Source organism: Octopus bimaculoides, chromosome 25 (assembly GCF_046866305.1).
Source record: "Octopus bimaculoides isolate indiv1 chromosome 25, ASM4686630v1, whole genome shotgun sequence".
Lineage (NCBI taxonomy): Eukaryota > Metazoa > Mollusca > Cephalopoda > Octopoda > Octopodidae > Octopus > Octopus bimaculoides.
Window position 1 is genome coordinate 11,793,396 of NC_142952.1, and position 25,000 is coordinate 11,818,395.

The window sequence follows — 25,000 nt, forward strand, 5'->3', positions numbered from 1 at the left end:
GCACCCAGCTCTGTTCTCTGCTTCTTCTTCTTCTTCAAGTAGTCTGAACTAAGATATCTATTCTACCACACTGCACTGCACCACACCAAGAATCTTTTTTGCCTCTTGAATGTCTTTTGTTCCTTCTTGTTTTAGTGCATGAAGACTAGTTCTAACAACATAGCCTTTGTGTTTTGTATTGAAGAAACGGTCAAGAGCCATTCAGTCTACCATCACATCAGTCTGTTAGTCTCCTCTTCTAGTGCTCTCATCTATTTCTGCCAATTCATATTTGATATTTCTCTTCTACATCAACGTGACTGATGATTGCCCCCTTGCTATTTGCTGACTGATACGCTTACGAATCTGGTCCCTATATTTTTCGCATGTCATGAAAGACACATTCAAACGTCCAGTGACTGGGTCCTTGCTTATGAACCTTCTTTAAATTGATGGTGCAGATTACAAATTTGCAGTCAGTTTAGTCTGACCAGTTTAAATTGTGAAACCTTGCCCCCTGCCAATTGCTGATTGATAAACTTGCTAATATGCTCCCTGTAATATTTGCATGCCATGAAAAACACATTCAAATTTCCAGTGACTGGGTCCTTTCTTATGTATCCTCATTTAAGTTGATGGTGCAGATTACAAATTTGCAGTCTGTTTAGTTGACGAGTTTAAATTGTAAACACCTAACGTTTTAAAATAGGAAATTTCTAACACAGAACAAGGTACAATCTCAAATCAGTCACAGAACACACAGACTGATAAGAGTCATAATATATTTAACCTTTTGTTACCATATTTCTATTGAAACACCCTACCTCTGTTTCAGTTATCTGCTAACCCAATGAACACAATCTAGATACAATGACCCATTGTCTTTGATCAACGTTCACACAAGCACATTAAAGAAATCCAGTTGGTTCCTTTCAGACAGTTGGAATTGTCTGAGCAGATTTTTTGAGGATTTTGTACCCTCTTTTCATATATGCTAACCCTACACATTTCCATTGTGCATCTAAAATGCAATCCCATCCTCCTCAACCCCACTTAGTGTGAAAGGGTGAGGCATTGCCAGGGAAGTTTCTAAATGTCTAAAGAAGTCTAGCTGTCCTGGCCCAGACCAAAAAATACAGACACATTGTACAAGAAGCCTTCATCTTTTTCTTTTGAATCATTTTGGAAATGGTATATAATTGATTCTGTAGTCAAAATATGAGAACAACAATTTCATCAGGTGCCCAGGAGGCTGAAGGAGGAGATCATCTGTAACTCTACATTTAATTCTTTTCAGAAAGGTGCTGCCATTCTATCTCTTGGTTCCATTGCACCACATGATGAATATGTCTTGTAGTTATCAAAAATTGTGTTAGAATCCATGTGTCCCAGAAATTTTGGTTTTGGTAATGTCTACCTCATCTGTGTCTGGTGATCTGAGGTTGCTGAGCTAGTGACCAACAACAGAAAAACAAGACCAAAAAATACAGATGCATAACACAAGAAGCCTTCCTCTTACTCTTTTGAATCACTTTGGAAATGGTATATAATTGATTCTGTGGTCAAAATATGAAAACAACAATTTCATCAGGTGCCATGTCACTTTTGGAAAACAGGCAAAAGAACTTCAGACAACTTTGTCTCAGAAAAGTGAAGTGAATTTCATAAGAGTTCTTCAAGATAAACCCAGTAGGGATTTCATTATTTTTAATACAGGCGTGAAGCCAACAATTTTGAGGGGACCGTGTGTGGAGGGGATAGCTGATTATAGTGACCTCAGTATTTGGCTGGTACTTTATTTTACTGACCCTAAAAGGAAGAAAAGCAAAGCTGATTTTGGTAGAATTTGAACTAAGAATGTTTGAACTAAGAACAAATGCAGCAAGGCAGTTTATTGACTGCTCTAAGAAAAATAATATCAAAGCAATATTAATGAACTTAAAGCAAGACCTTGATTAATGACATAACTAATTAGTTGTTTGTCTTAAAGTCAACCTTGAGAGAGCAAAATTTAACAAAAAAATTATACCAATAACAATCCCATTGGTTATGTCTATCTAAGAGTTCTTTATACAATGGAACAATCCTTGTTTGAAGATAGAGGAATTTCATTCAAGCTCACTACCAACAAGTTTTCATATCGCAGTAAAACAACTATCAATGGTGGTTCCTTTTGATTTGAGATAAATTTGGCTGTCATTTCAAGCACAACAAGCTACCTAAGGTAAATTTAGTCTTTTTTGTGCTTCGGTTTTTCTTTTTTTTTTTTGTTTTTCTTTTAGTTCTTTTCTTGCTGGATCCATTTTTATGAATGAGAAATTGTTTCAATATTACAAAGGGGAAAAAAATGTAATAAATATTAAAATTATAGCCACACACACACACACACACACACACACACACACACACACATCTTTCCAAAGGAATCAACTTGCCCATTTTTACTAAACATGGCAGATGATATGACAGGCAAAAATACCAATTATCTTTTTATTATTATTATTATTATTATTATTATTTTCGATATATTTTTGTCTTTTATCTATTACAAACCCACCCCACCCCTGTTTCCATCCCAATTGTGCCTCTCATCCATATAATTACTTAATGAGCCTGTGTGGGAGGGTCTGGCTGAGGGTTAATGGGTCAAATATACCATTTGGTAGCGGTGGCGGCGGTGGTGGTGGTAGTGGTGGTGGCGGGCGAGAGGAGACCAGCCTGTGACCAACATTCACAAACTCTGTCACCATCACCATCATCATCATCATCATCAACAACATTGTCATTGTCATCGCCAACAGCTACAGCAGCAGCAACGCCCCCAACAAGCTACCCACAATTACTGGTTACTCTTCACAAATGGGTGACAAAAACAGGAAATAGTTGCCTCAAATTCTGAAATTCTGACTATATTTCTGCTTCATTCAGAAACAAGTGTGCAGCCATAGTAAAGGTCAAAATATTATGACCTTTGACCTCCCCCCCCCCACACACACACATATAGATATACAGAAAAGATTCGTTCAATGACTTGTCCTGAATGAAATATAAAAATGTTTTTTTGAAATGATGTTAAACAGTTTATATACAACAAGTCCACAAGTAAAACAACAAAAAAAAAACTATGTATCTGATAATTTTATACATACACACACATATTTATGTATATACTCTTTTGCTCTTTTACTTGTTTCAGTCATTTGACTGCGGCCATGCTGGAGCACTGCCTTTAGTCAAGCAAATCGACCCCAGGACTTACACTTTGTAAGCCTAGTACTTTTTCTATTGGTCTCTTTTGCTGAACTGCTAGGTGACGGCGACATAAACACACCAGCATCAGTTGTCAAGCAATGCTAGGGGGACAAACACAGAAACACAAACATACACACACACACACATATATATATATATACATACATATATACAACGGGCTTCTTTCAGTTTCCGTCTATCAAATCCGCTCACAAGGTTTGGTCGGCCTGAGGCTATAGAAGACACTTGCCCAAGATACCCCGCAGTGGGACTGAACCCAGAACCATGTGGTTGGTAAGCAAGCTACTTACCACACAGCCACTCCTATGCCTATGTGTATGTCTGTAAAAAAAATGTGTGTGTGTGTGTAAATATATGTATGTGCACAGGCACTGCTGTGTGATAAGCAGTTTGCTTCCCAACCACATGGTTCCAGGTTCAGTCCCACTGTGTGGTACCCTTGGGTAAGTGTCTTCTACTATAGCCTCGGGCTGACCAAAGCCTTGTGAGTGGATTCTGTAGACAGAAACTGAAAGAAGCCCACCTTACATATGTGTGCATGCATGTGTGTGTGTATCTGTCTCTTCTTTCCCACCCCCCATTGACAACTGGTGTTGGTGTGATTGTGTTCCTGTAGCTTAATGGTTCAGCGAAAGAGCCTGGTAGAATAAGTACTAGACTTCAAAAAAAAAAGTCCTAGGATCAATCCATACATTTAACTTCTTTAAAGTGGTGCCCCAGCATGGCCACAGTCTAATGACTGAAACAAGTAAAGAAAGCAAAGTAAAAAATGCATGTAGGCATGCATGCATGCATGTATGTATGTTATGTATGCATGCATGCATGTATGCATTTATGTATGTATGTATGTATGAGCAGAGAATTATATCAGGTAAGCCAGAAGAGAAGCTAAGCAACAGGTTTATTTAGCAACGGGAGATACACAAAGGAAGAAATTTGCCAATGCCTTACAGCATGAGGTGTTCCAGATTGCAAAGCAATCTATCAGAGAGAATTGAGATGTTGTGGAAGAGAAGTGTGTGTGTGTGTGGATGGATAATGGTTTAGTGCAGTTAGTGGCCCTGAAAAGAAAGACATGGAAGTACCACTATGAAAGGTCAGAGAATGTGGAGAATGGATGAGAGGTGAGACCTCTTCATGTGGATTTTTTAGAATGAGCAGTTATTCTAACTGAATGCAGTGGTTTGTCAGATAAGGCAATTAAGTGGTGCTCTGTTGATTACAATGATAAAGGTTCCAGTTGATCCGATCAACAGAACAGCCTTCTCATGAAGTTAATGTGCAAGTAGCTGAGCACTTCACAGACATGTATACCCATAATGTGTTTCTCAGGGACATTCAGTGGGACACAGAATACGACAGGAATTACAGGTACAACTCATATTTACAGGTGAGTGTACTGCAGCAATGTGAAATAAACTGTCTTGCTCAAGGATGCAACACACCACAGGGAATTGAACTCACATCCTTCAGATCATAAGCTGAATACCCTAACTCAGTGGTTCTCAGCCAGGTTCTGTATAGCTCCTGAGGGTCCATATAAGGTCTTTGGGGTCCACGCAAGAAAATAGTAAATTGGGGATCCACAATAGTATTTTAGGGGCCCTTGAAAAAATTTATGTAATCGATTATTCCCCTCCCCTCAAATTTTAGGCCTTGTGCCTATAGTAGAAAGGATTACTATTATTATTATTATTATTATAATCATCATCATTATATCAATAATATTGAGTGTTTCTCCAGCCCAACTGTTTGGTCGACAAGGAAAGCAAGGGAAAGGGTTAATATGTTTGGGGATTTAGGTCAAAGAAGCAAATAAAATTAGCCCTATTGTGTGTGCATGTGAGTGTGTGTACGTGTGCGTGTGTAGATGTAACTGAAGCAAAAGTTTATCTTAGCATATAAGATTTTGGTGCTGTTGTTTATCTTAGCTGTTGTTTTCATAATTTAACTTAATCTTGTATCAAAATGTAAAGCAATAAACTTTGTTGATAATAACAAGTTTATCATCGCAGCAGAATAAGCTTTAAAGCAGAGAAAATGTCTTGCTCTGCTGAATATAATATCGCCCCTTATTTGTTGCAAAATAGCAACAAAAATTTTTTGAAATCAATAAAACCAGATCCAGAATGGATGTTACTGTCATTGTTGTTGCTGTATATTTTTGGTTCAGTTGTCATTGAATTGAAGACTAATCACATATGTCTACCAAGGACTACATTGTCTAATGTGTCCATTGATGGCAGGGTACAATTGAGGTGGTATTTAGCTTCTATTTTTAGTAGGTCAAGCTACCATGTAGAAACACTCTTGGCATGTCGGAATTAAGGGGGTTTCTCATTTGCTGAATTTATTTTCATAATTAAATCAAAACATATTACAAATTATGAATTAACGGTTAATATTTTTAACGTAATTTCTGTTTAGACATTACAAGCACCAACTGGAGACAGGCGGCAAAAAGCAACTTACTTCACCACCTCCTACTGCCAGCCCTTGTCTGGCAGTAGACGAGGGGGGGGGAATGACAACAATGTTCTGTTGCTGCTCTTTGCTGTCTCAAATTAATGCTTATAATGTCTAATATAAATTACAAGTTAATTATTACATTAAAATTAATTAATGGCTCACACTTCAATCAAAATGACATGAAATAAGATAAAAAGAAACAAAATAAGAAAACAATGCGGTGTGTGTGTGTGTGTGTCTGCATGTACAAGTGTGTCTGTGTGTGCATGTGTGCGCAATGACGACGAAGATAATGGCTGGCAGGGGGGCAGCGGTTCCATTGTAGATGAGAAGAGTCAACAACCAAAGCCTTTCTTGCTATCTGTCACACAACGATGTATGTAAACAGAATTTACTTTATATAAGCAATCGGCTCTGATTCCACAGACCTTCACATCGTATCAAGAACGACGGCAGAAATTTATAAGGAACTAGACACACAGACAGAACACCCTAAACTAATATTATTCTTTGATAAAAACAAACGCAATATTTTTCTTACTCTCTTAACTTCAATATGAAGTTATCAGAACATTTTTAGCAATATTTTTATTATCCAGGCAAACAGTTCTTTATTACAAGAACGGCAATTCTGTCAAAGTTTGTTGTTTCTCACAGAAATACAAGAATTAACTTCAAAATTGACTTGTTACACTTCTTAATGTTTTCCATTTTTTTTTTTATATACTCTTTCTTCATATGTTTCAGTCACTGAACTGTGGCCAAGCTGGAGCACAACTTTGAAGGATTTAATCAATCAATCAATCAATCAAAACAATTCCAGTGTTTATTTTGTTTTGAAGTCTATTATGTCTTCAGTTGATCTCTTTTTGTCAAACCACTAAGTTACAGGGACATAAACAAACCAACACCAGTTGTCAAGCAGTGAGACAGAAACATAAAGCTATGCATACACATACACACACGCACATGATAGGCTTCCAGACAGTTTCCATCTACCAAATTCACTCACAAAGCATTGGTTGGCTGGGGGCTGTGGCAGAAGATACTTGCCCAAATGTTGCACTGCAGGAGTGAACCTGAAACCCTATTGTATACATGTGTGTGTATGTGTGTGAATGGATGAATGTGTGTGAGTGTATGCATAAATGTGTGTGTGCATGGATGAATGGGTGAGTATGTGTGTGTGTATGCATGGATGAATGGGTTGAGAGAGAGAGAGAGAGAGAGAGAGAGAGAGAAAGAGAAAGTCTGTGTGGTGTATGTGTATTTGTGTGTGTGTGTCTGTCTGTCTTGAAATCACAAAATACTTGTGAATGATTTTGACCCTCTGCCTCACAGAAGTGTTGACCACTGACTGTTTCCAGTCTGGCCAAAACAGGTGAGAGTTGGCAACAGGAAGAGCATCTGGTCATAGAAAAATCCACCTCTACAAATTATATGTGACCTATGCAAGCATGGAAAAGTGAGCATTTAAATGGCAATCACACACACACACACACAACTGAAATAAGATAAAAAAGAAACAAAACAAGAAAGCAATGGTGTCTGTGTGTGTCAGTATGTACAAGTGTGTCTGAGTGTATATGTGTGCATGCATGTGTGTGCAATGATGACAAAAATGGTGACCAGTGGTGGTCGTGGTGGTCGTAGTGGCAGCATTTCCATTGTGGATGAGAAGAGTCAGCAACCAAAGCCTTTCTTGCTATGTGTCACACAACGATGTATGTAAACAGAATCTACTTTACGTAAGCCATCATGTGTATGTGTGTGTGGGGGTGGGTAGATGGGTGTTTTGATGGTATAGTAGAAGCATTAGTACCACCTACATTTTGGTACCTTACTAATCCATCATGCAGGCAGGATAATTCAGTAGGGAACAATAATAATACAACAGCACAAATTGTCTGTTTGAGTCTTTAGAAATAGCAGCTAAATCTCCCTCAAATCATCTTACAGTCAAGTTCACAATGGATAATGTAGCTCTATTAAGAACAGATGGGATGGTCATGAAAAGAATTTCTATTTTACATAGGTTTATTCCATCAGAATTGCCAATTATATTCTACACTATAATATAGAACCCAGATTCTGCCTCTCCTAACTAACCATTATTCTCCTTGTTCTTGGATCCTCTCATCTTTTATTTCAGGAATAAAATGTTTCTATAATTAAGTCTACCAATGTGGACCATCACCAGTTTTGTTAAATTCTGGTGATTAACTTAAATTCTTTGCAATATATGAGAAAGAGTTTACTTGTATTTCAAATTACGGCAAAAATGTTTCAAATTATGGTAAAAACGTTTAATTTTGATGACATAATTAGTTTTAACTAAATTCTCTGAAACACTAGAAATATTTTATTATTTGATGATAAAGTCAACAAGGTTAGGAATCTGGTACAAAGGATAATAGACACAACACAGCACACTTTAGCATTCAGATTACTCTGTTAAATGTTATGCTCACTTATTGCTTTGAATTAATCATGCATTATTTCATAGCTTTGAGATTTCAATGATGTGATTGTTTATTTTTAGAATGGTATTGTAGGGTAGGTGTGAGAGGTCAAATCTGACCAGTTTGGACATAGAACAGGTGGAATATTTGGGATGGATATGGCTGATTTAAATGCTAAAGGATTAATAGTGTCACTTGGTCCTTGGTTCAGTTAGATTGGATATTTGGTCTTAACTCTGTGACCAGATGTTCAGTTATAGAGGACATCTGTTAGATCTATGTGACTAGATGTTCAGTTCACCTGGGTATCTTTCTCACAAAACTGGGAAAGGAAGCTGCAAAAGCCAGGGTCACTGTTTCTCCTGTCCTAATTTATGAAGTAAAATAAACAACCTAAGGTTTTCACACACACACACACACACACACACACACACACACACACACACACACACACACACACACACACACACACACACACAGAGACAGAGTCATATCTTGTTACAGTAAGCGAATTTCCAAGAAAACATTCCGATTCTGGTCTTACCGACAGTGGTGCAAATAAATCTTCCACTTACCTAGAAAAAGAGAAAAAAAAACAGAATAAAGATTATTATTTCCTAAGATCAAAATACATATTTGAAGCAAATAAATAAAATGAAATTTAACAAGTAGATTTGCGGAAAATAATGGAAACATTAAAAGATGAAATAAATGCAGGAGCAATATAATTTCTCTTGAAGATTCTCACTGAGAATGGCATGTGTTTAAGAAACAGGCTTAGTTCCAAAACCATCAGTTACAACTTAGTTTCGAGTAAGTGTAAGGAAAAAAAAAAAAAGTAACGAAGAGAGTCTGGAAAATTGTTGAGGAGTTTTGCAACTATAAATAACAACTCTCCATCATTGTTAAGGTTTCTTTTAGCAATGAGGAGGATATCAAATAATACTTGATAATAAAAGAAATTTCGTTGTTTGAAGTAGTGTTTACATAATCTTGTTTCGGCGGGTTTTAAGCAATATAAGATAGGAATAAATGAATAAATGAATAAATAAAATGATTTTGAGAATGCATTTTTTAATTTGCATAGAAACTACTTGACAATACTTTCCATAAACATAGTTGATGTTTTGGTTTGTTGATTAGAACAGAAGGTTTGTGATTTCAAATCTTGTTGAAGGCATTATAGAGTATCCTTTGGAAAAGTACATTACTATGTTTACGTCAATGTTGCCTAATTCTGTGAGGTTTTGGTAAAAATAGTTGGGACGGTATTTTGATGTACGTGTATGCATGTTATATAAGTGTGTGCATGCTATATGTGTGACTGCATGCTATATATATATATATATATATATATATATATATATATATATATATATATATATGAGTGTGTGTGTATGTGTGTATGTGTCTGTATGTAATTAGTGTGTCATGCATGGTGTAACTTAAAATGCTAACTTCTATAGATAGATGCGATGAATATATATTAGTTTCAGATTTTGGCATGAAACCAACAAGTTCAGGGGAAAGGGTAAGTAGATGTAAATGACCCCAGTGCTCAATTGGTACATATTTTATCGACCCCCAAAAAGATAAAAGGCAAAGTCGACGTCAGCAGAATTTGAACTCAGAACGTAAAGACAGACGAAATGCCTCTAAACATTTTGCTCAACGTTCTCATGATTCTGCCAGCTCGCTGTCTTATGTAATGAATATATATTGGATTACTTTAATATTCATAATAGTTGTGTGTATATACTTGTGTGTATGTATACACACGCACACACACACAGATGCAGAAACAAACAAACAAATAATTTAGAAGTGTGCAAGAAAGCATGACACATTACCAAAAGGTTTGGCTCCGTTAACAATTCCTCACTCAACTCCTCTGCTCCACACAATTCAACAATAACCATCAGAATTCAGGTTAGGCTACCATGCAGAGTTTAAACAGTATTATATATAATGAAACACAGAAAACATATAACTGGTATTTTTAAGCTTTATACAGCATACAATCTTCTAGGCTCAATAAACTGACACTCCGTTGGTTACGATGACAAATGTTCCAATTGATCCAATCAAGGGAATGACCTGCTCGTGAAATAACCGTGCAAGTAGCTGAGCACTCCACAGACACACATACCCTTAATGTAGTTCTCAGGGAGATTTAGCAAAGTACACAGAATGTGACAATTTCACAAGGATGCTGTTCTGTTGATCAAATCAACTGGAACACTCATTGTTATAACAGACGGAGTGTCAGTTATATACTCTACTACAGATTGTATACTACAGATTATATTGGATATATACACTACAAGGTGTACACTGTAGGGTATATATACACTGCAGAGTATGTACGCTATAGGGTACATACCTTAACACTGTAAATGAACAATTAAAAAACAACTGGTTTCAATGAAGCTGTTTTTTCTTCGGTAAATGTTTGTAATTTTGTGTTTGTTGTAAAGTAATAATTACGTTGCTATTAGATCGTAAATGTAGCATTGTATAACTTAAATATCTCTCCAACTCTGAGGTAAGCAACGCGCACAAAAACACACAGTACCTCGTTCTGAAGCAACAAAAACACAGCAATTGGCAGTTTTCCATTTGGCTACCTGATCGACTTCTTGACAAAATGCCGGATGTATAAAAATAATACACATTGCTCATAACTTGAGGCCTGTTAGTATTTATTTATTTATAACTTTTACTACTGAAACAATTTTTACAGGTGATTTTATTAATAGTAAGTTATGGTTATCAAACTAAACAACTGCATGTCTATTTTTATCAGCAAAACATCATTTAAATGGAAGAGACAGGGGAAAATTCATTAGCAGCCATTCCAAAGACATCGTTAATGTTATCTACTACAGAGTTACGGAGTTTTGTTTAGAAATGTGGAGGCAAAGACAACCTGCGTGTGACCTAACTAATGAACCATAGAATAAAGAGGCAACATGTAGGCTTTTATGTGGTCTTGTGTCCTACAAGAAATAGCAGCAAAATATTCCTGGAATCCTTTTTTACTGTTTCTGTTCTGTTTTTATTTTATTTTATTTCATTTGTTAAGGAAGAACACTTTAGATGATGTAGTCCTACATATGTCTCTAAAATCACAACTAACTGGTCATAGATGGAGTGTCTTTAATCATGGGTCTGCCCATTCAGAGAACAACAACAAATATTGAGTAATAACAAGTACAACAACAAGTATTGAATAAACAATTTATGGCTGATAAAGTGTGTCGATATTTCATTTTTGCTATGTTAGCAAAGTAGGGAACAGAAGTTATACGAATGGACAAATGAAAAAGTGTGTGTGTCTGTGTGTGAACAAATTATGACCTTGTTGTCATTATTTACATCCGCTTTTCTATGCCTGCATGGGTTAGATGGAGTTTATTAAGGCAGGTGCTTTACAGCTGGATGCACTCCCTGCCATCAACCTTTAACTGTTTCCAAACAAGGAAATATTTCTCCATGGTGAGATACGTTTCCACAGAATATTGGAAATAATGACATTCATTAACAATAACCACCCAATGTCAAGACAAAAGCACACACACACACATGCATGCACATGCACACACACACACACACACACACACATACAAACACATACAATGAACTTCTTTTAGTTCCATCAATCAAATCCACTCACAAAGCTTTGACTGGCCTGGGGTTATAGAAAAAGACACTTGGCCAAAGTGCCGAACTGTGGGATTAAACTCAAAGCATTGTGGTTGGAAAATAAACTTCTTAACCACTGAGCCACGCTTGCACCTTTACTGGTAGAATTTGATTACATAGATTAATGATGAAAATGCATTTAGTCCGATACTACAGATGCCCACGGGGAAAGGGAAGGAGGTGAGTGTGTGTGTGTGTGTGTATGTGTTTTATTTTTTTTTAACTGCAAGTTTGCCAGCCTGATAAAACTGACATCAATAAATTAAAAGTGCCACAGAGAATAATTGTAAAAAAAGATGTAGTATTAAAGAAGAATGACAGGTTTACGGGTGGCCGAGGGGTTTGGAGGGTGGAGTATGTGTGAAAGAGGAGAGAGAGAGAGAGAGAGAGAGAGAGAGAGAGAGAGAGAGAGAATATGCACACAAGGGAGAGAGAGAGAGAGAGAGAGAATATGCACACAAGGGAGAGAGAGAATATGCACACAAGGGAGAGAGAGAGAGAGAGAGAGAGAGAGAGAGAGAGAGAAAGAGAGAGAGAGAGAGAATATGCACACAAGCAGGAACTGTTGCATACAGGCACTTTAGTAAATTTGATGGGAAGAAGATGCAACATACATAGGTGATGAGGAAAATCATAAGTGCATGCATGTGTGTGCATGCGTGTGTGTGTGTGTGTGTGTGTGTATGAATGCATGAATGTATGTATATTTGCGTGGACGTATGTATGTGTATATATGCATGAATGTATTTATGACTGCATGTACATATGTAAGTATGTATGCATGATTTTTTAGATATTTTTTTTATTGTTTTGGTAAAAGGAGAGGAGGGTAACACAACATTGCTTTTAGAGTCCCTCTCAGACAAGTGAAACTGATGAAGCTGAAAGAGGGACGTAGTTAGCACTCATTACTTTTGGAGTCCCACTCAGAGAGATGAGAGGGATGGAGTTGATGCTCATTTAGAACAACAGTAACTCTACACAATGAACAAATCTCTTCCCATGATTCTATTAAAAAGGATGAATCCACTAATATAAAAAACAACAACCTATCTTGTACCGATGGACATTGCATTTCGTATTAAAGTTCAAAACAGAATCCTATCAGACAACACGACAAGGTCTAAAAAAACATTATAAAGTGACCCTATATAAGATGGCTCAATTTGCAAGAAATAACAGTAAAATTCTCTTCAAATGATATGTTACTGTCTTAAAAATGGCAGGACAATAACATAGTTCTAGGTAACATTAATTGTAAGACAGGATGGTCATGGCTGGAAAATCTTGAGAGTTGATGCCTGAAGCTAAAAAAAAACATAGAATGAACAGAAAAGGGGACATGTTTGATGTAGGTGGTCACAGTTGAAAGCCTACAGGGTTTTCACTTCAATATAATGAACCACTAATGTTAAGGAATAAACTGCCATGAAACACTGATGTAACAGATCAAATGTTTACAAGAAGGAAAAGGTACCAAAATCCAGTCAGAATGGTTTCTACCATTAATACCATTTATCTATTTTACCAAAATTTGCTGGTAATTTTACTGTTTATTGGATGTGTTTTCAGTAAATTCTCCATGATGCAGGCGCAACACAAAAATACTTCCAGCTCAGAGTATAAATGTTGTTTACATTTTGTTAAGTTTGATATCAATATTTACTAGAAATGAGTAAATAAATACAAGGTAGTAATACCATGTTTTCTGATATGCAAAGGTTAAAGACTCATCGTTCGATGTTAATTGGTGTTGTGACATAACAAAGTTTAAGATGTCATAGATTCTATTATATATATATATGTGTGTGTGTGTGTATATATATAAGAAGTCTAGAGATGAACGAAACAGAAGTAAACACAAAACAAGTAAAAAGGTCATCACCACCACCATCATCATCATCATCATTGTTTAAGCATCTGTTTTCTTCCAAGCTGAGCTGGTGGGTTGGATAGATCTGCCTTGAAGCACATCACTTCTCATTTCAATAATTTGGTATTTTATCATTGGATTCTAATAATCTTAGATCTAACATTTTACCATATTTTCTTTGGTCTCAAACACATGATACCTTTCACCTAGTACACATTGTCCATCTGTACTAGGGCAGTTATTTTCTGTGTAAACATTTTTAGTATCCATTCAGCTGTTCTCACAGTTCATTTCCGTGGCACAAATATTTCCCACCTGGATGGAATGCAGGTCCATTGATGGATTCTTTTATATTTCTATTCTTTTACTTGTTTTGGTCATTTTACTTTGGCCATGGTGGAGCACTGCCTTTAGTCGAGCAAATCAACCCCAGGACTTATTCTTTGTAAGCCTAGTACTTATTCTATCTGTCTCTTTTGCCAAACCGCTAAGTTACAGGGATGTAAACGCACCAGCATTGGTTGCCAAGCGATATTGTGGGGACAAACACAGAAACACAAACACACATATATATATACACATATATACATATATATATATATGATGGGCTTCTTTCAGTTTCCATCTACCAAATCCACTCACGAGGCTTTGGCTGGCCTGAGGCTATAGTAGAAGATACTTGCACAAGGTGCCATGCAGTGGAACTGAATCCGGAACTATGTGGTTGGGAAGCAAGCTTCTTACCACACAGCTATGTTCATTTTTTTTCTTTATTGTAATTCTCGTAATTTTTGTTTTTCTTGAACTCCCTCTTCATGCAGATAATGTGCAGTGACAAACATTAACAAGATTATCGTACATAGAATATTTAATGAAAATCAATTAATATTTACATCTGTGTCCAAAGTAGCGTTCAGCTTTCATCTGCTTCACTTCGGTAGACATAGAAAAACTAATATGGCTTCTGAATTATGTCTCTTCTCATCTTTTTTTAACGTCAGCTAGCTTCAATATTAAATGCTACACTTCAGTGATATAGTGTTATATTTATTGCCATGACAGTCCTCGTGAGAGTACTTTAGCTCATTCACAAACACAGATGTAAACTTTAGCTAAATGTAATAGCATTCATTTAATTATGGAACAATATGACTTGATGTCATCACTTCTTTCATGGTATTGTTTAGATATAGGTCAACAGTTGCTGTTGGGAAGGTACTGTGGTCATTGGCAGCTGTAGAAGGGGTACCACGACCGAAACTATTGTAGAAAAGGTATTGTAGTCAATAGCTCTGTGAAGGAACTACCATGGTCAAGTAGATGTCACATTTTACTTCCATTTGTTGCAGGATATTTTCATGCTATGCTGTTATTTGTTTGGTGTAAGCTGGGCTCTGTTTTATGCATAAATGAAAATGGGAACATATAATACCTTATCATGATATTTATTGTACCAAAAAGACACATACTCCAGTACTCAAGAAGACCCATATTCCACAGCAGAAGTGTTAAGGCTGCTCCCCCTGGTAAAGAGGATTGACCAGCAAGAGTCCAGTGCTGGCACCACACAAAAAGCACTTGTGTCAGTGTCGCACAAAAGCACTCATGTGGTTCCACATTAAAAGCACCCAGAATACATTGTAAAGTGGTCGCCATTAAGGAGGGCATCCGGCTGTAGAAACCATGCCACATCAGACTGGAACTTGGTGCAGCTCTCTGGCTTGCCAGCTCTGGTCAAACAATCCAACCCATGCCAGCATGGAAAACAGATGTTAAATGATGATAATGATGATTTACATAAATTCCTAATGATTACTGGTGGGGGTCGAAGAAGATAGAATCGAGCTTCAGGTGTAACAAATGTACTTAGCAATGATTAGTTCAGCTCAAGAAGCCAAAAAGCGTTGGTCTGCAACTACAAAGCAGAAACCCTTTCATTTCTAGCTGGAATCAGTAAAGGAAAACCTGACATTGTTTCTGCTATACTCAGTCATGCTCTGTTTTGCTTGTGGGGAAAGGTGAGAATATGTGTTCTCTGGTGGCTCTCAAACCTCTGAAGCTGTTCTTGGCACAAAAATGTGCTCTAGAACAAAGAAAAGTATACAAAATTCAAGGACATTGCAGATTTGCGGATGATATCCAGGATATGGTACAATATTGTAGTAAGCTGATTGGTTGATAATCAGGACAGACTGCATGACACAAATGTGATCTATACATGATAAAAAACCTGACAACTGATAACTTGTGGTTCGATTGCATTTCTGACTGGTGTTTAGTTCAACTCCAGTCAACAAAAAGCCTTCAATGTTTCTATGAAAGCACTTATTTCTGTGTGTCTCAGACCACCTGCTGTTGCTTTTGTTGTTCAGCCCCATGTCAGCAGTCACTGAAAATTCCTATAATCAAAAGTCTTCCAGCCATGACCATCCATTCTTTTATTCAGACATAATACATGTAGGACCACATCACGCCATGTGTTTTCATTTTCTAAAACGTGAGGATGTGAGTTAATGGCTGTTAACTCTAGCAAGTTGAGTGACTGCCTAGTAGTTTCTTCATTGTGCCTACGTTAAAAACAATCATCATTATTATTATTATTATTATTATTATTATTATTATTATCATTATTATTATTATTATCATTATTATTATTATTATCATTATCATTATTATTATTATTATTATTATTATTATTATTATTATCATTATTATTATCATTATTATTATCATTATTATTATTATTATTATTATTATTATTATCATTATCATTATCATTATCATTATTATTATTATTATTATTATTATTATTATTATTAAGGTGGCAAGCTGGCAGAATTGTTAGCATGCTGGGTAAAACGCTTAGCAACATTTCCTCAGTCTTTATGTTCTGAGTTCAAAATCAGCTGAAGTCAACTCTGCCTTTGGCTCTTTCAAGATTCAATAAAACAGCTACCAGTTGGATACTGGGGTCAACGTAATCGACTTATCCCCTCCCCTCAAAATTGCTGACCTTGTGCCAAAATATGAAATTATTATTATCATCATCATCATTATCATTATTATTATTATTATTATTATTACTACTACTACTAAGGCAGCAAGCTGGCAGAATCATTAGCACGCTGGACGAAATGCTTAGCAGTATTCTGTCTGTCTTTACGTTCTGAGTTCAAATTCCACCGAGATCGACTCTCCTTTCATCCTTTCGGGGTCGATTAAATAAGTACAAGTTATACACTGGGGTCGATATAATCGACTTAATCTGCTTGTCTGTCCTTGTTTGTCCTCTCTGTGTGTAGCCCCTTGTGGGCAGTAAAGAAATAAGAAACGTTAGCATGCCAGGCGAAATGCTTAGCAGTATTCTGTCTGTCTTTACGTTCTGAGTTCAAATTCCACCGAGATCGACTCTCCTTTCATCCTTTCGGGGTCGATTAAATAAGTACAAGTTATACACTGGGGTCGATATAATCGACTTAATCTGCTTGTCTGTCCTTGTTTGTCCTCTCTGTGTGTAGCCCCTTGTGGGCAGTAAAGAAATAAGAAACGTTAGCATGCCAGGCGAAATGCTTAGCAGTATTCTGTCTGTCTTTACGTTCTGAGTTCAAATTCCACCGAGATCGACTCTCCTTTCATCCTTTCGGGGTCGATTAAATAAGTACAAGTTATACACTGGGGTCGATATAATCGACTTAATCTGCTTGTCTGTCCTTGTTTGTCCTCTCTGTGTGTAGCCCCTTGTGGGCAGTAAAGAAATAAGAAACGTTAGCATGCCAGGCGAAATGCTTAGCAGTATTTTGTCTGCCACTACGTTCTGAGTTCAAATTCCGCCGAAGTTGACTTTGCCATTCATCCTTTCAGGGTCGATAAATTAAGTACCAGTTGTGTACAGGGGTCGATCTAATCGACTGGCCCTCTCCCCAAAAATTTCGGGCCTTGTGCCTAGAGTAGAAAAGATTATTATTATTATTATTATTACTTCTGTTGAGGTCACTGAATTTGGTTGTATCCCAATTTTTCAGCACTGACATCTGTGAATTCATTCCTTGCAATCATCCATTTAATGGCAGGATGAAAACTGCTTAGAAATTGCAAGTAAGAGGTGTCAAACCTCTCAACCAGCTAATTATGTTATTAAGGCTTCAAAAACTATGATAATAGGAAACGAACTTCAGCTGAGAATCAGGTCTCCAGAAAACACAGCAAATATACTTTCAAGAATTCTACAATTTTTAGATTTTTCAAAACTGTTGAAATTAATTAGACTTTTTACCATTTTTTTTTGTGGGGTTTTTGTTTTTCTTCCCCTTTTTTTCTTTATCTTATGTAGTTGATTACATGAAATTGTTCTGAAGTTTTATATATATGTGTGTGTGTGCATGTGTGTGTGTGTGTGTGTGTGTGTATGTTTTTGCATGCAAGTATATTTACAAATTAATGTATTTGTCTATCTAGGTGACATGTAAGTAGCAACAAAAACAAAGAGGTGAAGGAGGAGGAAGAGGAGGAAAAAGAAATATGGTATATAACAGAAATTTAGTCCCTCCCATTCCCCCACCCCACTCCCTACCTTCCCCACCCCCAATTAGGGGTGGTGATGATGATGGTGGTGGTGGCGGTGGTGAAGGTAAGATGCTGGGGTGGAGGCATATTTTGTGCAGAGACAGTTCTGTATACAAGTCTGCAAGTAAACATTGCAAATTCTTCATTTACCGTTTTCTCTCTCTCTCTCTCTCTCTCTCTCTCTCTCTCTCTCTCTCTCTCTCGTATACTGGCAGGATACCTTCACCAACTCAGCTGCCAGTTTGCTGCTCAACTCTTTGCATATGAAACAAATCAGATTTTTTTTCTAAGAAACTTCTAATATTTTACATATTTTTATTTTAGTCTAGTTTTCCAAATTTTTCCCTAGTGTTGCTCTTATTATTATTATTATTATTATTATTGTTGAGGTAGCGAACTGGCAGAAACATTAGCATGGCGGGTAAAATGCTGAGCGGCTTTTCATCCATCTTTGCGTTCTGAGTTCAAATTCCACCAAGGTGGACTTTACCTGTTGTCTTTTTGGGGTTGATAAAAAGGGTACCAGTTGAGCAATGGGGTTGATGTAATTGATTTAGTCTTCCACCCACCCACCATCACCAAATTGTTGGCCTTGTATCAAAATTATCATCATCAAAATCATTACTATTATTATTATATAAAAGAAATCATTATTATTATTATTATTATTATTATATAAAAGAAATCAGTATTATTATTATTATTATTATTATTATTATTATTATTATTATTATTATTATAAAGGCAGCAAGCTAGTAGAATCGTTAATGTGTTGGACAAACTGCTTGACAATATTTCTTCTAGCTCTTAACATTTTGGGTTCAAATTCCATCAAGGTTGACTTTGCCTTTCATCTTTTCTGAGTCAATAAAATAAGTACCAGACAAGCTTTGGGGTCGGTGTAATTGACTTACCCCTCCCCTCAAAGTGTTCTGGCTTTGTGCCAAAAATTAGAATTATTATGAAGCTGGCAACTTGGCAGAATCATTAGCACGTCAAGACAAAATGCTTAATGGCATTTTTTTCCAGCTTTACATTCTGAGTTCAAATTCCACTGAGGTCGACTTTGCCTTTCATCCTCTCAGGTCGATAAAATAAGTACCAGTCAACCACTGGGGTTAATGTAATCAACTAGCCCCTTCCACTCTACATCCTATCCCAAAATTTCAGGACTTATGCTTATAGTAGAAAGAATTATTACTATCATTATCATTATTATTATTATTATTATTATTATTATTAAGATTAAGGTGGTAAGCTGGCAGAATCATTAGCATACCAGGTGAAATGCTTAGTAGTATTTTGTCTGTTGCTACATTCTGAGTTCAAATCCTGCTGAGGTTGACTTTGCTTTTCATCCTTTCAAGGTTGATAAATTAAATACTAGTGAAACGCTGGAGTCGATGTAATTCACTGCTCCCCTCCCCCAAATTTCAGGCATTGTCTTTAGTAGAAGAGATTATCATTATTATTTGGATTAAGGTGTCAAGCTGGCAGAACCGTTAGCACACCTGGCAAAATGCTTAGCAACATTTCGTTTGTCTTTACGTTCCGAGTTCAAATTCCACTAAGGTTGACTTTGCCTTTCATCCTTTCAGGGTTGATAAAACGAGTACCAGTTGAATACTGGGGATCAACTTAATTGACTTACCCCTCCACCGAAACTGTTGGGCTTGTGGCATTATTTTTTGGATTGACAGAGTCGTTAGGATATTGGAAAAGTGCCTGGCAGTATTTTTTCCAGCTCTTTTTGTTCTCAGTTCAAAGTATACTGAAGGCAATTGTGCCTTCCAGCCTTCTGGGGGTCAATAAAATAATAATAGTTTAAAATTTTGACACAAGCCAAGCAATTCTGGTGGAGGGGTTAAGTCGATTACATCGACCTTAGTGCTCAATTGGTACTTATTTTATCGACCTCAAAGGGAAGAAAGCCAAAGTCGACCTCCACAGATTTTGAACTCAGAAAGTGAAAATGAACGAAAATGCTAACAGTTCTGCCAGCTTGCCACCTTAAATAATGATGATGATGGTGATGGTGATGATGATGAGGAGGAGGAGGAGGAATCAATAACGTAAATTGTTCCCTTCTCCCAAATTTAAGATCTTGTGTCTGTAAGTTGTCATCAACACCATTATTGTAGATATGCACATTATATATATATATATATGTGGATAGACACACAAACACACACACTTTGTCCATATGGTATTATCTCATTATTATTTATTAAAAGAAATTATAATTACTATTCTTATTATTAATTCTATTATGAACATATGTGTATATATTACTGAGGTGACAAGGTGATATCATTATTTGCATTGTGGTTATGATAATATATGTATTTATGGTGATGTCTCGACATTATAATTGCAGATAGGTGAATACATAACTGTGAACAAAATGGCATTTATTCACTGCTATTGTGAGCGCAGTAATATCGAAGCTATACACCCACATACATCCGAAGAATGGATCTATGGAGGTGTAGTGCTTAGCAATTGTCTCAATTATATTTCTGTTGATATTCTCACATCACACACATACACTTGTACAAAAGATTCAACAGCATGGAATTAATTTCTATGACAGGAAATAAAAACCAAAGAAAAGTAAATATTGCATGGTTTGTTCTGAAAGAATGGTAAGGTGGCAGTTAATAAGGAAAATGTCTACACTTGTATCTGAGATTGACAAAAGAATGATTGAATTAAAGAAAAAGACAAACTGGGCAGAAAGTTTGGTAATTCCTTGGTGATTCTTATTAACAGAAACATCAAAGCCTACACATACACACACACACACACACGGTAAGAGTGAACCAACAAAATGGTTAGCAGCACTATCATTCTTTTCACACACACACACACACACACATGGTAACAGTGAACCACCAACAAAATGGTTAGCAGCACTATCATTCTTTTCACACACACACACACACACATGGTAACAGTGAACCACCAACAAAATGGTTAGCAGCACTATCATTCTTTTCACACACACACACACACACATGGTAACAGTGAACCACCAACAAAATGGTTAGCAGCACTATCATTCTTTTCACACACACACACACACACACATGGTAACAGTGAACCACCAACAAAATGGTTAGCAGTGCTATCATTCTTTTCACACACACACACACACACATGGTAACAGTGAACCACCAACAAAATGGTTAGCAGCACTATCATTCTTTTCACACACACACACACACACATGGTAACAGTGAACCACCAACAAAATGGTTAGCAGTGCTATCATTCTTTTCACACACACACACACACACACATGGTAACAGTGAACCACCAACAAAATGGTTAGCAGCACTATCATTCTTTTCACACACACACACACACACATGGTAACAGTGAACCACCAACAAAATGGTTAGCAGTGCTATCATTCTTTTCACACACACACACACACACATGGTAACAGTGAACCACCAACAAAATGGTTAGCAGCACTATCATTCTTTTCACACACACACACACACACATGGTAACAGTGAACCACCAACAAAATGGTTAGCAGTGCTATCATTCTTTTCACACACACACACACACACATGGTAACAGTGAACCACCAACAAAATGGTTAGCAGCACTATCATTCTTTTCACACACACACACACACACATGGTAACAGTGAACCACCAACAAAATGGTTAGCAGCACTATCATTCTTTTCACACACACACACACACACATGGTAACAGTGAACCACCAACAAAATGGTTAGCAGCACTATCATTCTTTTCACACACACACACACACACATGGTAACAGTGAACCACCAACAAAATGGTTAGCAGCACTATCATTCTTTTCACACACACACACACACACATGGTAACAGTGAACCACCAACAAAATGGTTAGCAGTGCTATCATTCTTTTTTTTTTTTTTTACTTGTTTCCGTCATTAGACTGTGGTCATGCTGGGGCACTGCCTTGAAGAATTTTTATTCTTCAAATGAATCAATCCCAGTACCATTTTTAAAATTAATTTGTAAACCTGATTCTTATTCTATCAGTGTTCTTTTGCTAAAAATGAGTTTAGATGTAAACAAACCAACACCAGTTGTCAAGTGGTGGTGGGGGACAAACACAACCACACACACACACACACACAAGCATGTGTATATGATGGGCTTCTTTTGGTTTCCATTTACCAAATCCATTCACAAGGCTTTGGTCAGCCCTAGGCTATAGTATGAGACATTTGCCTAAAATGGTGCCATGCAGTGAGACTGAACCCGGAACCATGTGGTTGGGAATCAGCTAGCTCCCCACTGGACTCATCTTATAGGTGGTTGCTTTTTAATAAGATATTCAAACTTAGGAGGAAAAGGAGGAAGAGGACTTGGGATCTTTGTAGACCCCACCATTCCCACCAGATTGATATCTATGCTTAATGTCTTAACAACAATGATTTTAAGAACAACAAGAATAAAGCAGACATTCGGTCTGAACGTTTACAACAGACAGAAATCTGCTAAAGGCTGGTTAATTCCAAGAAAAAGAGATTAATATTTTCAAGATAAATATCACAAATATTTTTAAATTCATAAAATTTTTGTTCAAATGTGATTTTTTTTCCCTCTCCATTCATAATTTTACTTTGAAATACTTCATATTTTTAAATCAAGTGTCATATTTAATTCTTTGCTTTTATCAATATTTATTTGATATCTGCTGTCTCGACTTAATCAGTAACAGCCCCAAGACTGCAGTGGTTTAATGAAACTACAAAATTATCTCTAATGAAGACAGCGACAGTGAGTTAATCATCTCATTTTAAATGAAACAACATTTTTTTTTTTTAAACAATAAATAAATTTAACAAAACAGAAGTTGCTGTTCAGTAAGGCCACAGAATGGTGAAAAGTCAGACCATTTCTGAACTAAGGACGACCTGTCAGAGGAAATATCAGAAGAAAGGGTGGCAGTGGTGGTGGAGAACAGAAAAATAATATCAAAAAAAATTTCACAAATTTAAAACATATTTGGACATTTTTACTGGAAGTTTTGACAATGGTGATGATGCAGATGAAGAAGATTGTGAGGATGAAAACAACATTACTACTACAAATAATAATAATAATAATAATAATAAAAATAATAATGATGATGATGATGATGATGATGAAGATGATGACAATGATGATAATGATGATGATAATATATGATAGACAAAGTAAATAAATATGGTTTGAAGTCATCCAGCTAAATGAAGTTTAAAGAGAAAAGAATTATGGAAATCAAAGTGGAAAAATAATTTTTTTTAAACAGAAAGTAAATGTTTTAAGTGTGTGTGTGTGTGTGTGTGTGTGTGTGTGTGTGTGTGTGTGTGTGTGTGTGTGAGTACATGCGTGCTTGTGTATGCATTTATGACTTTTTTCTCTTAACTAATCTTTTTTTTATATATTTTCTTTCCATTCTTTAAACATTTTTAACTCAAATGTTTCTGAAGAATTAAATAAATATTTAGATACTCCTACACAACTTTGGAAAGAGATCAAATTTTCATATTTATAGACATGCATACAAACATACATACATACATACATACATACATACATACATAAAATCATCATCTTCATCATTATTTAACATTCATTTTCCATATATATATATATATATATATATATATATATATAGAAGGGGATATAGCATCATACAACGTGGAAGACAATTGGAGATTTCTGCGGGACAACCTGTTGAAAGCCACCGACCAGATTTGTGGGTGGTGTAAGGTCCCCTCCCAACCCAGAGTAACGTGGTGGTGGAACAAGGAGGTAGACAGGGCTATTAGACAAAAGAAACAAGCTTGGAAGGACTGGAAGAACGGTGGTAGCAGGGAATTGTACCAATGTGCCAGAAGGGAGGCTAGGCGACAGGTTTATTTAGCCAGAGGGGAAGCAGATAAGGAAAGATTTGCCAATGTTCTGCGCCGTGAGGACCAAAGACTCGAGGTATTTCGGGTTGCAAGACAGTGTAGGAGAGAGAATAGTGATGTTGTAGGAGAGAAATGTGTTCGCATGGATGATGGTACGCTTGCATTAAATGAGGATGCAAAGAAAGAGGTCTGGAGATGCCACTACGATAGATTGCTTAATAAAGAGAATGAATGGGAGAAAGAGAGCCTGCCTTATGTCGACCCAATAGAGGGACCAGCTATCCGAGTTGATAGTACCAGGGTAGATAAAGCAATTAAGAGTATGAAGACCGGGAAAGCCCCCGGCCCATCAGGAATCACTGCAGAGATGCTCAAAATATCTGGCAGTGTTGGCTATAGCCTAGTCACCCGTATTACGAACCAGGTGATACACGAAGGAGTCATACCCTATGACTGGTGTAGCAGCATCATAGTCAACTGCTACAAAGGTAAAGGGGACGCTTTAGATACAAATAATTACAGAGGCATCAAGCTGTTAGATCAGGTTATGAAAGTTACAGAGAGGGTCATAGCCCAACTAATTAGGGAGCGAATCAATTTAGATGAGATGCAGTTTGGGTTCGTGCCAGGTAAAAGCACTACTGATGCCTTATTTCTAGTGAGACAGTTGCAAGAGAAATACCTAGCCAAGGATAAACCTCTGTACCTGGCTTTCGTTGACATGGAGAAAGCCTTTGACAGGGTCCCCCGATCCCTTATCTG

The 25,000-nt window shown here is 36.7% G+C and overlaps 1 protein-coding gene across 14 annotated transcripts in view; it reads right to left on the reverse strand.

The window, feature by feature from the left end:
- Nucleotides 1–25,000, reverse strand: part of LOC106879977 (proto-oncogene tyrosine-protein kinase ROS) — a 337,180-nt gene that overhangs the window by 199,901 nt on the left and 112,279 nt on the right. Inside the window, exon 1 of one of the 14 annotated variants that reach the window (XM_089341849.1) lies at nucleotides 8,728–8,752. The exons of the other annotated variants lie outside the window; for them this stretch is intronic. The gene's annotated coding sequence lies outside the window, so the exon portion shown is untranslated. Of the gene's footprint in view, nucleotides 1–8,727; nucleotides 8,753–25,000 lie in introns of those variants that run through there. 14 annotated transcript variants of the gene reach the window in all.